The sequence below is a fragment of the Calypte anna genome, chromosome 2 (genome assembly GCF_003957555.1).
Source record: "Calypte anna isolate BGI_N300 chromosome 2, bCalAnn1_v1.p, whole genome shotgun sequence".
Taxonomy (NCBI): domain Eukaryota; kingdom Metazoa; phylum Chordata; class Aves; order Apodiformes; family Trochilidae; genus Calypte; species Calypte anna.
In genome coordinates this window covers 75875231-75894485 of record NC_044245.1, presented here as the reverse complement: position 1 = coordinate 75894485, position 19255 = coordinate 75875231, and positions in this window count along the sequence as shown.

The following is a 19255-nucleotide window of genomic DNA, read 5'->3' as shown; positions in this document are numbered from 1 at the left end:
ATTCTTATTATGATTGATGTAGTTTAGGGCCTAATTCTACAAAAATAACAAATTTCTGAGTTTACAGAGACGACACATGAAAAGATGTGTGACTGTTTCCCAAGCTGTGCCTTAACTTAGACCATTGGATGTGTGGCTATGGAAGAAATCGCAAAAAATAGTTACATTTGAATCATGGTGTGGGTTAAATAGAGTGTGTCCACTCTATTTTACACTAGGACACAATATTGGTATGTATGAAGTAAATCTTGTATCCTCTGCTGAGTAGGTAAAGCAGGTTATTAAACTCTCTGGGAATTAGTTCTTGGTAGAAAGCTTGTCAGAAAATGTAGTATTTTTTTATGATCCATTTACAAAGTTTGACTTTGAACCCTTTGAAGTTAAACATGTTAATTGTAAACTGATGGCAGGACAGAAGGGATGACTTAAAGATATTTAATATAAACTTTTGTATTTTGATTTAGTGTTATCTTAATATACAAGCAGGCATCTCATTAACTTCAATCAGAGGACAAAATAAAAACAAGATGTGTTTGACATTCTAGAAGAAAAAAGCAAAACGTTCTTACACCACAGTCATGTCAGATGAAAGCAATAACTAAATAGAATTCACTGCTGATTATTCAAATAACTGGGAATTATGTTCCACAGTTGTCCTGTATTCCTCATGGGATGGAGTTGAATAACTATGAATATGTAACTTGCTACTAAATAACTTGGGAAAGAAAGTCTTAGTGGGAGCAAAGTTATTCTAAAAGAATAACAATATCTTTGTGTTCATATGCATTGGGGATATATATTTGAAGAAAAGAAAACAGTGTATTTGACACTTGATAATCAGGTCAGAAAACCCTGAACTTCAAAATACATAAACATGTATGCAAGAATAAAAATTCCAGTGTGATTCTACTGTAGTCAACTTAAAATATTTTATGCTATGAAGAATGAATATATAGTTCTTGAAGTTGAAATGACAACAGCACTAGAAAATATTTGACCGTCTGTTTAGACCTCAGGCTCAAAAGGACTGGTATTTTCTCTGGAGAAAAGCTGATATTTAAATTTGCTGTTTGAGGTAAATATAATGTAACAATAGACAGCTGAAATTTGGAGACTTTTGACAGAAATACTTTTCTGTCCATAAAGAAAAGTAGAACCTCTCTTCTCATGATGTACATATTTATTGTTTTAATTTGTCAAATAAATTGCAAAGAGAGGCAGTAAAGTTTTATTTTTCTTCATAAAACTGCAGGCACCTGTTAATTCTATAGCTGGAGCAAGAGGTTTGTTGAGATCAGATTGGTTATGTTCACATAAGAAAAACCCCTCAATGTCTGCTCCTCAGTATTAACATGATCTTTTGGGATCATGAGCTTTAAGAAACATGTCTTAATATTTAACCACTCGTGCAAACAATGTCATGTATGAATGGAAAACTTGAATGTTATCTTTCATTTAAACAAACAAATATTGAGTTTATGAGGTAGAGTTTATTAATTAGGTCATTTCTGTCATTGGAAGATATTGGGCAAATACATTAGGAAGGTTCAGATGAATGGATAAATAGTGGTGCTGAATATCCCAAGTTGATAACTAAAGGACAGTGATTGTTTTATATTTAAGAACACAGAGACAAAAAATGTAACTTGAGACAATTTACCAGAGCATCAAAGTCACAGGACGAAGGACAAATGTTTTAAACTGAAAAAGATAGTTTTAGATTAAATTTTAGAAAGAAATTATGTACTCTGAGAGTGGTAATACATGGACATATGTTACCAAAAGGAGTTGTGACTGCCCCCTCCCTGAAGTGTTCAAGGCCAGGTTGGATGGGGCTTTGAGCAACCTGCTCTAGTGGGAGGTGTCCCTGCCCATGCAGGGGCGTTGGAACTGAATGATCTTCAAGGTTCCTTCCAGCCCAACCCATTCTATGATTCTATGATAATAGGGTCTCAGGTGGGTGCAAAAGAGATTAATCGTAACAGATTGAATATCTTTGTATTCAATCTTCTTGGTCTGGTGAGGTAGAATGTTTCCACAGGAAGAAAATGTTAAACAGGATTTATCTAAGTTATTTACTCTACTTTTTGACTTCTGTTGCTCATGGGCAGATCATTCTGTTAAAATCTTTTAAATTCCCAGCCTAAATAGGTAAGACAGGAAAGTATGAGAACAGAGCAGTTTATCCAACTCCTTTGACTTTCACTAAGAGGTAAACATCAACAGTGGTTGCTCTGTACATCTCTGTATTAAGCATTTGCTAGCAAGCAACATTTCTTGTGTTCTGAAAGCTTATCATTTTTGGAGTTCCTGATCCTGGAACAGGTTGCCCAGGGAAGCTCCATCCTGACAGTGTTTGAGGGTGGCTTGGCTGGGGCTCTAAGTGGTAGGTGTTCCTACCCATGGCAGGAGGGTTGCATCTCGATAATTTAAGGTCCCTTTCAACCTGTACTATTCCATGATTCCATCAGCATCAGTTTACAGACACAGAAGTAGTAGACATAAATTTCTCTTTGCAGTTGAATAATTTTGCTGAATAATCTTTGCTTCGGCAGGAGATGGGTAGCTGGATTAAAATGCATCCTCAAGCTTGGGAAATAAATCTGAAAGAATTCAGATGAACTTGCAGAATCAAGTTCAAGTAGCTCAGGCTTTCTCCAAACTGTCAGCTTTTGAAGAAAGACAGAGGCTTAAGCTGCATATGAAAATGTATAGGGAGCTGATAGTCCATATGGGTATAAACTGACATTACGTTAAATCAGGCAAGGAAATATCATAATCTTTAGCATATCTGACTTTGCTGCAGGCTACTTGTGTTTGCTTACTTCATCTAGGCAGTCCAAATGAGGAAAACCAAAACTCCTGTAATTTGCTTTATGTTTAAAAATAGGACTTCTAATGATGTCATGAAAGTCTTGTGGAAGACAAGAAAATTCAGAGTCTAAATGGTGCAGTGGATTTTTCCAGGGGTACTTCAACATGTGTTTTTCAAAAAGATGTTTAACATAATTTTTTTCCTTATTTAGTGCCAATATTACATATAGAATATATACATAGTTCCTCATACCTGGTAAAAAAAAAATATGCCTAATAGTGAAAGGGCATTTTTAAATTTGAGCTACAGTTGTTCAGCCTGGATTCTGTTTTGACATGAAAGTTTGAACATTTTTTTTAAAAGCTTAGTTTTCTGTTTTCAAAGATGCAAAGAAGTTTAGTTTTTTCTTTTTTTTTAATAATAGCTGGTGTCACCTCCCTCTTAAAATGGATTTTTTATGAGCTTCAATATTCTGTTTGTGAAAAAGTTAGAAGAATTCCTTGGCCCATGTTTTTTAGATGAAAATATGTCATATTGGATCCAACAGCATGACAGAGGTGAGGCTGCTGCAGCTCCCTATCTAACCAATAGCTAAGCTGAAGGTTTATTCCCAGTAGGCATGCATACCCAGAGCCTGGGTATTTTATCACATATATCCATGTCCAGCCCACAGATCAAGATATCAGGTTTAATAATCTGGCAAGTATGGAAATGCAAACAAATGTTTTCACACAACCCAGGTGAAATAGCACTCATAGGAGGATATAAGTGGTTTTGCTCATGTGTTAATAATCATACCCATAGTGGGCATATTTTCCAGCCGTAGTTTATTGCTCGTTGGCCATACAGTTTTTGGCTTGTATGTCACAACAGTTGCATATTGGCTGTGGTTACCTGACAAAATATGAAGCCTCAGCTGGGAGAAGTCTAAACCCACACTGATGACTGATGGACTGTGCTTCCAGCCACAGTGTTCCCGCTCATGTTGCACTGATTAGTAATCCTGAGATCTGAAGGATTTGGGTTTTAATCTTTTGTTTGAGGTTAGAGGCCACAGCTTTCCTCAAACACCAACAAGGAGTTTTCAAAAGTTTAGAGAGCCTGCATAATTGGGGCCACATCCTCAGGAAAACTGATATAGAATTCCATGTTTTCCATCAAAACAGAGATCAAATTCCTCAGATCTATTTTCTGTTCAGTGGTAGTATAGTACTATAAATGTGAAAAACTATTTCAAATATGCAGGGAATACAATATTCTTACAATTTTTCACTATATTTGAACTGTTCAGTGTGGTGCTGTATTAATCATACCACTATATTGCTTTGCTTTAATTAGACACAGATTAAAATATTCTAGGTTTTTACCTAGATGGGGGTTCCTAGATAGGAAAAAAAGGATCTAGTTTTCCCTGTAAGTGATATTATAGCTAGTCATTTGACCAAGATTTTGGTTTTTTTTTAATCCTCAGTTGCAAAGGTGTATCAGTTATCAGTTATCTATACCAAGATGTCTTCAAATGTTATACCACCAAGGCTTGTGAAGCTTTCCTACGTGAAGCTGGGGGTAATGTTTTAGACTGTTTTTAACCTAATTGCATTGTTTCTTTCATTTTACAATATTGAAAAGCACTGCAGGCTGTTTTCCCTTTTGGGGCTTTATCATGTAAACTGTGCATATATAATAAAAGCACAAAACTGTAATTTGCTGGCTTATGAAATTTGTTTGAGGAGGATTATAAGAACCTTACAACTGAGAATATGAGGTGTCAGCAGAGAAGAGAGAAAAGGACTGAAAAGGAGACTGTTGTCACTAGTGCACAAAATGTCTCAGTGAAAGAAGTGGAAACAAATAGATGAATGCAAATCTGCAGTCTTAAGGACCCAAAGGATGCTTAGGTAAACAATTTAAAATTTTACTTGGCCATTTAATAAATTATTAGTCAGTCAGATGATTTTCCTGGAGTAGAAACAATAGCTATTACACTCTAAGGTTTCTCTTTATCAAAGTGTATTTTCTTAAATAGTTTTCTGCAGACAGTTATGTGAAGGACTTTTTCCAGCCTAACAACAGTTGATGAGCTGTTTTACCATCAACTAAACTGTCTCCTAAAATGTTTATTTGCTCTGTTTTTATAATGAGGTGGGACAAACAACTTGTTCTCATGAATAATTCACAGATACTGTAAATTTCAAAAATTTCACATTTATGCCCCATTAATACCAGAGACAACTCAAGTAATTTTTCATCAGTTTTCAAACAGGATGAGCTGGAAGCCACCGTGCAGCAGGAAAGATATGATGTAGTCGCTATCACGGAAACGTGGTGGGATGACTCCCATGACTGGAGTGCTGCAATGGGTGGCTACAGGCTCTTCAGAAAGGACAGACAGGGTAGAAGAGGTGGAGGGGTAGCCCTGTATGTTAGAGAGTCTCTTGACTCCACAGAAATTGAAGTAGGTGATAATAAGGTGGAGTGCCTGTGGGTAAGAATCAGGGGGAAGGCCAACAAGACTGATACTGTGGTGGGAGTCTGTTACAGACCACCCAACCAGGAGGATGAGGGTGATGAACTCTTCTACAAGCAGCTGGCACATATTTCAAAATCGTCGTCCCTTATTCTCGTGGGTGACTTTAACCTGCCGGACATCTGCTGGGAATTCCACACAGCAGAGAGGAGGCAGTCTAGGAGATTCCTAGAGTGTATTGAGGATAATTTCCTGATGCAGCTGGTAAATGAGCCTACCAGGGATGGAGCCCCACTTGATCTACTCTTTACAAACAGAGAGGGGCTGGTGAGGGATGTGGTGGTCGGAGGGCGTCTGGGACTTAGTGATCACGAAATAATAGAGTTCTCAATAATCAGGGACACAAGGAGGGTTGTCAATAAAACCTCTACATTAGACTTCCGGAGGGCAGATTTTGGCCTTTTCAGAAGACTAGTCCGGAGCATATCCTGGGAAACAGCCCTTGAAAACAAAGGGGTCAAGGAGGGATGGACATTCTTCAAAGAGCAAGTTTTGAAAGCTCAGGAGCAGGCTATCCCGGTGTGCCGAAAGGCGAGCCGGCGGGGAAGACGACCACTCTGGCTCAACAGAGAGACTTTGAAGGAAATTAGGATTAAGAAGAGGGCCTACCGGTTATGGAAAAAAGGGTTATCTACTCAAGAGGAATTCAGGAATACAGTTAAGTTATGTAGGAAAAAAATTAGAGACACAAAGGCACAACTTGAACTAAATCTCGCCACCTCTGTGAAGGATAACAAGAAGTCCTTCTACAGATACATCAGTAGCAAAAGGAGGGGCAAGGAAAACATTCATTCTTTAATGGACATGGACGGGAATGTAATTGTCAAAGATGAAGAAAAGGCTGAGGTATTTAACACTTTCTTTGCCTCAGTTTTTAACACTAAAACGGGCTATCCTGATGACAGCTGGCTTCTGGAGCCTATAGGAGACAAGAATCTAAACACTCTCCCTGCAATCCAGAAGGAAACTGTCAGTGATCTACTGGGCTGCTTGGATCCCCACAAGTCTATGGGACCAGATGAACTCCATCCAAAGGTGATGAGAGAGTTGGCAGAAGAGCTCGCCAAACCTCTCTCTATCATCTACCAGAAGTCCTGGCTCACTGGGGACATCCCAGATGACTGGAAGTTGGCGAATGTCACGCCAATCCACAAGAAGGGCCGGAAGGAAGACCCGGGAAACTACAGGCCCGTCAGCCTGACCTCAGTGCCTGGCAGGGTTATGGAGCAGATCATCCTGGGGGCAATCACACAGCACCTGCAGGATGGACAGGGGATCAGACCCAGCCAGCATGGGTTTAGGAAGGGCAGGTCCTGTCTGACCAACCTGATCTCCTTTTATGATCAGGTGACCCGCCTGGTGGATGAGGGGAAGGCTGTGGATGTGGTCTATCTGGACTTCAGCAAGGCCTTCGACACCGTCTCCCACAGCATCCTCCTGAGAAAGCTGGCTGCCCACAGCTTGGACAAGCGTACTCTGCACTGGGTTAGGAACTGGCTGGAGGGCCGGGCCCAGAGAGTGGTGCTGAATGGGGCTGCTTCCAGTTGGCGGCCGGTCACCAGCGGTGTCCCCCAGGGATCAGTGCTGGGCCCAGTCCTGTTCAATATCTTCATTGATGACTTGGATGAGGGGATTGAGTCCATCATCAGCAAGTTTGCCGATGACACCAAGCTGGGGAGAAGTGTTGATCAGCTGGAAGGCAGGAGGGCTCTGCAGAGGGACCTGGACAGACTGGAGAGATGGGCTGACTCCAATGGGATGAGCTTCAACAAGGCCAAGTGCCGGGTCCTCCACTTTGGCCACAACAACCCTATGCAGCGCTACAAGCTGGGGACAGAGTGGTTGGAGAGCAGCCAGGCAGAAAGGGACCTGGGAGTCTGGATTGACAGGAAGCTGAACATGAGCCAGCAGTGTGCCCAGGTGGCCAAGAAGGCCAATGGCATCCTGGCATGTATCAGAAACAGCGTCACCAGCAGGTCCAAGGAGGTGATTCTGCCCCTATACTCAGCCCTGGTAAGGCCACACCTTGAGTACTGTGTTCAGTTTTGGGCCCCTCAGTTCAAGAAGGATATTGAGGTCCTTGAACAGGTCCAAAGGAGGGCAACCAAGCTGGTGAAGGGACTCGAACACAGATCCTATGAGGAGAGGCTGAGGGAGCTGGGGCTGTTCAGCCTGAGGAAGAGGAGGCTCAGGGGAGACCTCATTGCTCTCTACAACTACCTGAAAGGAGGATGGAGCCAGGCAGGGGTTGGTCTCTTTTCCCAGGCAACTCTCAATAAGACAAGAGGGCATGGTCTTAAATTGTGCCGGGGGAAGTTCAGATTGGATATTAGAAAGAATTTTTTCACGGAAAGGGTGATCAGACATTGGAACGGACTGCCTGGGGAGGTGGTGGACTCTTCGTCCCTGGAGACATTTAAAAAGCGACTCGATATGGCACTCAGTGCCATGGTCTAGTGACTGTGGCGGTAGCTGATCAAGGGTTGGACTCGATGATCTCTGAGGTCCCTTCCAACCCAGCCTATTCTATGATTCTATGATTCTATGATTTTCTGTTTGCCTCCTCAATGTGATCATCTGAGCTGCCTTAATTAATGAGCATGTTTAAAATAGAGGATTGTGGTGATTCTCTTTGAAGGCTTCTTAGTTTTCCTTTTCTGAAGCTGTAACACTTGAGGGTTACCTTCTTTCAGATTGCTGTATCAGTTTGGCTGGGAGAGTAAGGAATTTCTGAAGAAATCAATTTCTACTTGATATAGGTGGGAGAGGAAATGATCACTGAGACATGACATTTCTCTTGGATGATAGGCTTGGTTTAGAATGATTTTTTGTTTTCTCCTCCACTCTTTATCATAAATGACATTCTGAAAGCATATTTTGCATAAATATGGTAGAGGCTACTTGTTAAACTTATGACACATGGAGAGTTTCCAAGATTCAAGAAGGTAAAAATTTTCTTTGCTGCCTGTCCTTACCTGTTCTAGTTCTTCAGTCTGTTTGGTACATTATAAAGCAATAAAGATATTACTAAAATAATTATGAAGTGGATATGGCTTCTGTATGTTAGTATTTGAATATTAATTCATTTGAGCACTGAACAAATAACCAGATCCATCAAAGTAATACTATCAAAATTAAAAGTTATTCTTTTTTTTTTTTTTGAAAGAAAAATATTATTGTGATTATTCTTGGAGGTACACACTGAAAAGACAAGGGATAATGAATACCAGCTGCAACAAGAGAAACTCCTATCTCCTATTAGGTACCATGAAAGAAAATGTAAATGAGCAATCAAACACTGGAGCAGGCAGCTGGGAGAAGCTGAGGTATCTCCATCCATAGAAATGGTCAGAACTTAACATGGCCATAGACTCAGCTCTTCTCTACTTGGTAGATAACCATCGTGTCATTGGTCCATAAGGTTTTCCCATTCATCTGTTCACTGTGCTGCATAAGGATTATAAATTCTTTGAAGAGAGTCTAGTTTTCTTCACATCTCAAGACAAAACTCTAGTGGGATTTTTGTTTGTGGTTTTTTTTTTTTTTTTTTTTTTTTTTTTTGTTAGTTGGTTTAGGTTTGGTTTGGTTTTTTTTGTTTTGTCTTTTCCTGGGGAAGCAGGGTGAAGGATGTAGCAGCTGGCAGATGCAAGAAAGAAACAAGTTTTTAATAGACGATCTATAGCAGTCTCATAACCTTTAAAACAACATCCAGCTTCCCCTAATTATTTGTAGAATGGCTTTTTAAACTGAGTTACAAACATTCTGATGCAAAGCTAGTCTGAAAAGTTGATGCTTTGAACTGTTATAATGTCTTACTGTGTCTGTACTGTATTAACATATGAATTTCAGTGGCTTATGATTGGTTTGGCATGTAGCAGCTACTAAAACTCCTTCACTTACTAAGGACAGGAGGGCCACAAAAATGCTCAGAGGGCTGGAGCACCTCTCCTGTGAAGACAGGATGGGAGAGTTGGGAGATTGTTCAGCCTGGAGAAGAGAAGACTCTGGGTAAACTGCCCTTTAACTTTCGTTGTACATGAGTACTGTTTCAAAGAAATGGAATGGGACCTGAAAGTCCCTCATGCCAAAAAGGAATCAGTCAACCCCATTTTCAGAAAAAGCATTAGTACACTATTTCCAAGGCAAGGCTACCATCTTGTGGTCTTCATGTACAATTACTAGCTGAAGACAGATTCTGCGGAAAGTCACATGAAGAAATAACACTTCTGCTTATTTCTGTTTACTGCTAATGCTATAAATCTTCAGATTTTTACAAAGCTTATGTATATTTCAATAGATTTTTTTTTCAATCAAACAAAGACCTACTCGACTTTATGTATCTCTGGCATAACAGATCCAGAACAATATACTTAAGCATAGCACAAATGCTTTGGAGAAATCTGTGCTTCTTGAGATGTGTCCTTTTAAAAATGAAATACTGGAACAGGTTGCCCACAGAGGTGGTGGAAACCCCATCCCTGGAAGTTTTTAAGTAATAGTATATTTGGCTGCCCTGTAAAGGGTAAGTATAACCTTTTTTCTGTGTATTATCAAGGCAGTTTTTCCCTAGCTTTTATAAATTCACCCTTAATTTTGATCTCTTTTGTACTAAGATGACAGGTCTTCCAAGAACAGTACAGACGAAATACCACAAGCAGGTGTTCCACTTTAAAAGAAAACTATGTCCCAACACTGCAGCAGGTGCTCTTAAATGCAATTTAAATTAGTTGCTTTAGATACTCATGGCAATTCACCCTGAACAAATTTTGGCATTAGTGAGGACAATCAGTTGAATATCTGCCTTGAATCTTAATTTACCTAACAGTATTACTGCTAGAAAAAAAAAAAAAAAAATCAGGACCCAGTTACCTCATGGGTGTCCAACAGGGGCTGTAGCATAGTCTTAATAAAGAATTCTCCCACATTTGTGATTCATTGAATCATAGATTCATAGAATTTTCAGGGATGGAAGAAGGGACCTTTAAGATCATCCATTTCCAACCCCCCTGCCATGGCCTGGGACACCTCCTAACAGATCAGGTTGCTCAGACCCCTGTCCAGCCTGGCCATTTGTGTCAGTCTTCCCTCATATACTCTGCCTGCTCACCTGTGCCTCCTGGGTATTTGCTGTATTTTGCTAATGTCCTTGCTGGTGTGGTGAATACTAAAGAAGACTCATTCCTCCTGCTCTGGTCTGACAAGTGTCACAATGGACTTTCCCCATGCAGCTGGCTTGAGTCTGATTAAGAGTATGGAGAGTGGGGTGTGATGGAACCACCTGCCCGAGAACAAGGGAGTTTGAAAAAGGTGGGTGCAGGATTTAAGGACCTTTCAATAACAGTTCTTATTGAAGTTAAAGACTATGCAAAATGTCTTGCTAAAATCTAGATAATTAACATCATCTGCTTTTACCCCATTGATTGATTCATAGTAAAAAGTCATCTGAATGGCCAGGCAGAATATAAGTTCACAGTTCTGTAGCACTTACTTTAGAATACAAGAGACAACCAAAGTTGGTGTAAAAATTTTATCCTGGATCAAGAGTCTTGTAGGAACACAAATTATTTGACTTTCATTTGGTGTTTATACTTCTCATTCTTCTTGTACCAAGCCAAAGAAATGAGGGAGAACTTCCTGAAAAATACTGATCAAAAGTTTGCTGTGGTTTGCTATTTTCTCATGTCTTATTTATGAACAGAATTATAATCTTTAGTATGACTCCATTTCTTTATTTTTGCCCAAAGATTTTGTTGTTGCTTGGAACCTGATATGATTGATTCAAAAAACATTTATAGACAGCTCGGTCTCTCATTATGACTGAAAAAAGCAACAGAATGCACCTTACTAGCAAAAAAAGAAACCCTATTTTTCCTGGGGCTTGAAAAGCAACTTCATGCATAGCACAAGAACGGGCACTGTATTTTTATCTACATATGAAATATATATATTAATGAAATATGTAATTATAGTGCTAATGATCATTAGCTCTCCAAGGCAAATAATTATTTTCAGGAATGCATTGTCATATGAAAAATGAGCAGACTGGTTATAATTGCTACAAAACTGATAATGCTTTTTTTTTTTTTTTAATAAAGTAGATTATGACATTTCATAGTTACCTAACTACTATAGGAAAAAAATCCATGTGTTACTATAAGTAAAATACACTGTATATAATAAAATCTATTGTTAACATGATCCCATAGAGCACTAATGAGGTTTTGTATTTTTATTCTATTGGGAAGATATTCTTGATTGTCATGTGCATGAGTCTTGACTGTTTTAAAGATGGGCTAGAATTTTAAATTAGGTTTTTTTTTTCAATAGGTTAGCTACAAAACAAATAGACAAAACCAGCTAGAAAAATTTAAAGAAAAGCAATCAGAATATTTCTCTCTACACTTTCCATTACGTGTTTTCCTGTAGCTTTTAAATAGTAGCTTTTTTCCCTCCACTGAAATGTAGACCTAATCCCATATGTTCTAATGTTAAATTCAGCAGTATATATTCAAGTCAATTTCCTTTACAGAGACATAAAAAATGTCTTGAGTTATCACAAATGCATATCTCTGTGCTTTTTGTAGGAAGATGTAAGTTCGAAGCATTTAGCTATGTAGAGTGGATTTGAGCTTTTCTGAAGTACCTTATATACCCAGGGATTTTGTGTCTTAGAACAGTAGTACTGAACAATGCAGCAAAAACATCTTAGGTCTGTGCCAAACATGCATTCACAACTCTTCTGGAAGCATGAGCCCCAGCTGGGGGAAAAAAAATCACTTAAAAATAACATATTACATCTAGGTACCCCAAAAAACATCCAAAGGAACTTCTAAAAGTAGAATTGCTGAAATAAATACAATAATAAACTAGAGCTGTTTTTTCTGGACTGTACCCAGTAAGGTTTTGATCATCTCCAAGGATGGAGAGTCCACAACTTCTCTGGCCAGCCTGTTGTAGTGTTTTAGGACACTCACAGTTAAAAGGCTTTTTCTTAATTTAAATATAATTTTCTTTATTTTTGTTTGTATTCATTGCCTGTTGGCCACTCAGAGAAAACCACTGAGAGTAGTCTTTGCTCTTTTCACTACCTTTCTTACTGTTTTTCATTACGTGTTCAAAAAATTTGAAATTAGAAATCAAAAAGATGGAAATTCAGAAAATAATTAAATAGCAAAAAAGAACTCCAGTATGTTTTGACATTAGTAAGAATCAGTCCCCAGCTCCTGAACCTCAAATATATGTGGTGGATTTGAGAGAGGAAGTAATATTGAAGTCTTTTGTAGTATTCTGTTTGTGATGGTGGTAGTGATTAATACCTTGGTCTGCTCCATCCCCATTTCAAGAAGTGAAAAAGCCTTTCATATATTTTTTTTATTTGGTTTTAAAGATGACAATTTTTGCAGCCTATTTAATTTGTGTTATAGAACATGTTCATGAGAGAGCTCTGTATCTATTTGGAATGACAGGTCACATGCACATTCATTGGCCAGGTTGTTAAAATGAAATAGTTATCGTGTATTGGTTTTTTAATTTAACCTTCACTCAGACTGGTTTTATCTTTGGCTTGTGTTCAATAAAAATAAACCTGTCATGTCCACAAAGTTTAAATCTTTTTAAACAGTCTGTTATTTTCTGACAAAGACAGAAACTCTATTGCAAATGGATTACTTATTGTGGTATTTCCCCCATTCTTCTTCCTATCTTTTCTGGCACCTTTTAAAATTAATTCTTTCTTCCCATATTCTTTTACAAATCCTTGTGCACAGACAATATTGTCAGTAGACAGATACCAGAATTTCAGCTCTCCACTGAGAGACTAGCAAGACTGAAAGCATGAAAAACTAGCCAAATAAACCTTTAAAAGGAAATATTTTTTTTTTCCTTACAGAACTCTCCTGATAGATACTGGTCATTTTTTTCCTACAGCTGTTCTAGACATATGCAAAGAGATTATCAAGCTCCTGTAAATAAAGTATTGCATTGGCTGTCCACAGCCTGACATTAGCAAGAGATCTACATAATTTCAATATCATATTTCAAAGTTAACTGACCTATAATAGACTCACATGTTCCAAATTATCTGTCATTGGTAAGATAGCTAAAGAGATGATAATTATCTCACAACCAGCATTTCTTATCTTCTAACAACCATTCTAATGACATTTCCAGCTCTTCTGACTTCAAGCATACAAATTCATTAGATATGACCAAGTTTTATCCTATCAATGAAGTCTTCAGTGTTAAAATGTCATATGTGTAGTTCCAGAAATACCATCAGATAAAATAAACCAATCAGTATTTGTATGGTACTACTGACATGGGGTGTTTTCTTTATCTGTGCATTAAAGTTAATATTAGATGCGTCAGAAATATCTACTATTTTTAAAATTTCTTTGGTTCTTCTTTACTTTGATGAAACACATCTATTCCATAAAATTGCATCTAAATAATATAATGCATTTAGAACAAAAAATAGAACTGTTCTTTGGAGTTGAAATCCATTGTTCTGCTTATTATAATTGAATCAAGTATTGCAGACTGCTCAATTACCCACAAGTTAGAGGAATTTTATATACATGGATTATGTAAAGTCTTATTGTCTTACAGTATGTTGTACTGAATCTTTTGCATCCTGGTTCTGGCTGCCCTCCCTATTAGTTTTTGTGTTCCATCCTCCAAAAAGATTACTCCATCAGATTACTTCTTTCTCCAGATCTGATTATTTCCCAGCTCCAATTGATAAATATTATTTTTCTATTCCAGGATTAAACCTTTTCTAGATTGCTAGTAAAAAGTGGAGGAGGTGGGAAGCTCCAACTGGCCAAAGAGTTGAATTGCCAGGGGGGCTAAGGTATTCCTGTTGCTTACTGACCATCAGGTTTCTTTACGGTAAAATGTGTTTCTTTTGAGTATCCTCAACTCATACATCAGTTCATCATTAGAACGTTCCTGTTTCCTAGTTAAAGTAAGGTGAGTGGATGTAACTCTTGCTTCTCTTGCCTATTTTACTGAACTGTAGATGTCACTCTAGGGCTGACCAATTTTTTTGTGCTTCTTATCAAAGTAAATTACTGAGTGGTGGAGGAAAGTGCTGAAGTTTTAATTGTTTACTCCTGTTTACCCTAGCCTGAACATAAAGGAACTGCAATAAAACTCCTGAACTGGGTTACAAATTATAGATCCTGGAAAAAAAAACAAAACAAACCCCACCGCATTAATTTTTCATTAACTTAGCTGACTGAGTTACTTAAGAATTGTTCAGGATATACAGTTCCAGTGAATACTAATTTTATTTCGTTCAGGAGACTTCTGCAACTGTATTTTATTTTAATCACTTACAAAAAAATAGGCTTTTAGACAGATACTTTAAGACAGCTACCATGAGAGGTGTCTATAAGTTGAATGTCACTTAGGTAGCCAGTTAAACTGACTGGACCTCAGCCTTTGCATTCACTTATGCTCAGATTTGGTAGGGGGTTTATACTGCAATTAAATATGAGAAGTCTAAAGAAATTCAATTACATTTGGTAAACTCAGAATCTTCTTATGGACAAAAGTGGAACTCACCTGAAAAGTGGGAGACAGCAATTTACTGTTACCAAACTAAAATATTAACAATCTAATACAAATACAAGCAGAAATTTTATTAGCCCCGTTACAATAACACTAGCACATGCAACATTATTACAGACAACAGGTCCTGATGCCCAAGTTATCAGGGCAGTACAGAGACTTGAACTTTCCTGTACTGATAGCAAATATAGATTTACTGAACTATTTCCACCAAATGTGTGGAAAGTCATCCATGGAGACAATAGCATATATTACCCTAAGCACCTAATTTAATCATATTTTGACAGCAACTTCTGTAGCAGCCTTCTTTACTCCACAAGGGAAGAGATGACGGCAAAGGGGATTTGAAGCCCTAAACTGGGCTGCTGCTCTTAATCACTTCTACATAAGCATCTTTCTCAGCTCATTAGACAATATGTCATGCTCCTCAGGGTACCACCAGCTTACTGACCCTGCCCATCTCCTGGGCCTGTTCTCATCCTGTACAAGCCTAAGACAGGTCCTTGTTCCCAAGGAGCTGCTCAATGCCTGGGGCTGGAGATGCACTGGTACATCCCAACTGCCCTGCTCCAGGATGGGAAGATGAGACAGGCCATAGCTGCCAGGTCCTGACAACAAACATGTTAGGACTGACAGAGGTTGAGAGAGGCTCCAGGGAGCTACTGAACCCCTCAGTACCCAAATGGTATCTCAAGCAGCTTCTATATACCTGAAGTTGAGCTGAAATAGGGTCCTAGGCCATGGGTGCAGTGATACACCAAGCTAGGTTGAACAAGGCCAGAAAGGGTTTGTGGCATCCTCAGAAGTTTGAAAAAAACCAACCTGGAAACTCCAGCTACCTAAACAAGATACCAAAAGATGGGTGTTTTGAATACTAACCCTGTTTCTTCCCATTGTTACCTTGCATTATGTTACAGTATTGAAATGGCCATCAATGAACTTTTTATTCTATTCCTCTAAGATTTTTAGAATAATATGCAGCAGTTTAATTTTCTGCCAAATATTTGTGGGTTTATGGGTACAATGGTCCTTGCCCCCCTGCACTTTTAACTTTCTCATTCCAATACTGAAAATTGGTTTCTGAAATCTGCCGAAAGGTGCAGATGCACTGTTGTATGGATTTCAAGCATTTGAGAAGATAAGATTTTGTAGCAAATTTTGAGCTCTACAAAAGAGAACACAAAATTTCAAGCTTCTCCTTAAACTGAAGGAAACGAGAGAGCTCTGGCATTAACACAGTAGAATTGGAGTTAATAACTGTTGTGTATCTAAGTGGATGACTTTTCTAGAGAGAAAATGTGCCTTTGGAAAATTGCTTCTCATTTAGAGAATAAGTGAGGGTACACTACCATTTGAGTACATAAATACAGTCAAACAAACTTTTATGGAGCTTAGTCATCTGAGAAAATCTGGACCGATTCACGTGGCAGATAAAAAAGCAGCTTGAAGGAGGACTGTGATCTGACTATCTGGCCTGCCAATGGCCTGAATAGTGCTGGGTGAATTGCTGTGTAAATATAACTTTCTATTTTGCTGCTAAACCAGAAGACATGGTAGCTTGTTGAAAGGTATGAATTTATTTTTAAGAGTACTTCTCAAAGAAAATCAGTATCTTTTTAAAATTATTTACCTCATATCTTTTTTTCCTTCCTTACTGGTCATTCTATTTACATCCAGAATCAACTCATTTATTAGTTCCTCTGTCAGTATAATCATAGTTTTAATTGCTTATATAGGTCCTTAAAAAACTAGTTGTACAACTCCATATGCTGAATCCTTGTTTTTAATTCTTTCCAGTTCATACTTAAAAATTCCACACTTTCTGAAAGTGGTTATATAAATATACAGCTTTTCCAATAGGAAAAATTGAGGAAAAAAGCTGTTGCAAAACAAAAAGGTGCCATTCTTATTATGAAGAGGCTATGAATAGAAACTCTGTATTCAACCTATATTTGCTCCTCCCTGATCAGCACCACAAAGGCACCCTTAAGGCATCCTTGGTTGGATGGAATGTGCTTCAGGCCATCCGTGGCACAGCCCAGTTGTAGGCACTTGGGTCTGACAGGGGCACTTGGTTGGAAACAGAAGTGCTGAGGTACTAACAGGCTGACTCCTGTTCTTACCTCTGCTGTCAGAGTGGTTCCAAAGAATATTTATCAATATGGTGATAGACACTTAATATAAATATAAATATAAATATAAATATAAATATAAATATAAATATAAATATAAATATAAATATAAATAAATATACATGTATATTTATTTATCTCTCTCTCTCTATATATATATTCTGCTTCTCAGAAGAACTCTGAGAAACAAGTCCTTGGCTCAAATAGATATTGCTTCATTCTTAAATGAACATACTATATGTTTTCCCTGAGTCTTTTTATTTTTTAACCTTTGACTTTTTTAGGGCAAAGAGATGAATATTATGTTTAAGATGAACTCTACATTTTTGTTTAAACTGCATGTGAAATCTTTTATTAGTATGTATGTGTTTAATAAAAAAATGAGTCCTACCTCATTTTTCAAACCTAAAAATCATAATCTGCTTTAAATTGCTTTTCAATGGGACTTTAATTACATCTCCAGCAGAGATTTTTGCTAAGTTTGCCATACCAATGTGTTAGGCAAAATATTTTTGATATAAATTTTTGTAAAGCTGCAGCTTGTTACTGTGTCCAATGAAGCTCTACATTAATATGATCCTTTCTGATAGTATCTGCACATATGCATGAATAACAGAATGTTTAACAGCTCATTGTGGTGACTTTTCAGCTGATACAACAAAGTAAATCAGGAGGAGTCCATATAATTTTTCTTCTTAAGTTATATGTAGAGACCTCTGATTTTGCTGAATGAAAAAAATTTAAAATTACATTGAAATGCAATAATATTCAGGACATAAATGCACCATTCATGTGTATAGTATCAATAAGCAAACTAAGAAGCTTAGTTTCCTTTAGGGACAACAAACAAATGACTGAAAAATTTCAACATAGTTGTAATCAAACCAGGTTTGTGCCTATTTGACACTCAATATTTATTGCTTCAAAATAAATAAATAATAAGGTCTAGTTAGTTTTGTGGTCTAACAAAGATTTATTCTTTTTTTATCATACACTGTGTCATCACATATGGAACAGTGTTGCTCCTCTGTGGAAAGATGATATTTAATATTGAAGGTGGAGATTCCAGCAGACCTCTGCATTATTTTGTGTTATCATTTTCTCATGCAAATGTTGATGCTTCTTTTTCTTTACTCATGAGAATTTTAATTGAAATAAATATAACAATTTATAGAAGTGCAGAAACCAACTTTGTTTAGTGCAGGATTTTCTTAGCTTAGTGGTAACAGCCACAATAAGTGACTTTACTTGTTCCCATAATATGGGTCTTGAGTATAAGAAACTTTATGACAGGACATATATAGAGCAGATAAATTCCAACCACGGGAAATACTTGGGAAAATCTCAGATTAAACAGAAGTTATTAATCAGGTTGTGGTTTGTTTTGGTTTTTTTTCTGAGAACTTTGGAGAACTTAACCAGGCTTTTCCATTACATGAGTCCTGGAAGTATCAAGAAAATTGACTTGTGTTCATAAAGCAGACTATAATTTCTAGAAGCAAATGGAGTAGAAATGGATTACTAGAAAGTAATATTACTTGGAGTAAAGATTTGATGTAGTTGCAGGTTTTTTTCCCGTAAATTGACATTTAAGTCATTAAGCAGTGTTGCAAAATGTTTTTGCAAAAGACTTTTCTTGGCCATAAAATGGCCTTCTGGACAGCTAGTTTCAAATGGATTCCTTAATTTCAGATAGTAAACTGGGTAAGGTGAAATCTAGTTTCATTATATTTCCATAGCTCTAAACCCATTGCTTATGTAGATATGTATTAGAAACCATTTGGGACAGTTCAAATTGTGTATGAAGAGAGAGAAAACAGTTCACATGTCCAGAGAAATGAATATGATTCTCATTTGCTTATATTACTTCAGACTGCCTCTTTGGAAAGATACTATATCCCTGTTGCAGAGAAAAGAAGAAGAAACACAAAGATATGAATGTTTATAATCAAAAAGAGATTTCCTTAGGGTCTGTCTATCATTTAAATATACATCTGTTAGAACACTTTTTTTATTTGTTATGCTTTCTGAGATTTATGTGAATCTTTTCTACCATATGCTTCAATGTTATTATCTTTGGCAGATCCATGTAAATTAGAGCTGTTGGAAGGGAGGAATGTATAATTATATAAGTACTATTAAATGGTTTTCAGACATGGAAAGTGGATATGATTTTTCTTTTGCAGTTTAGATAAATAGTGAATCTTA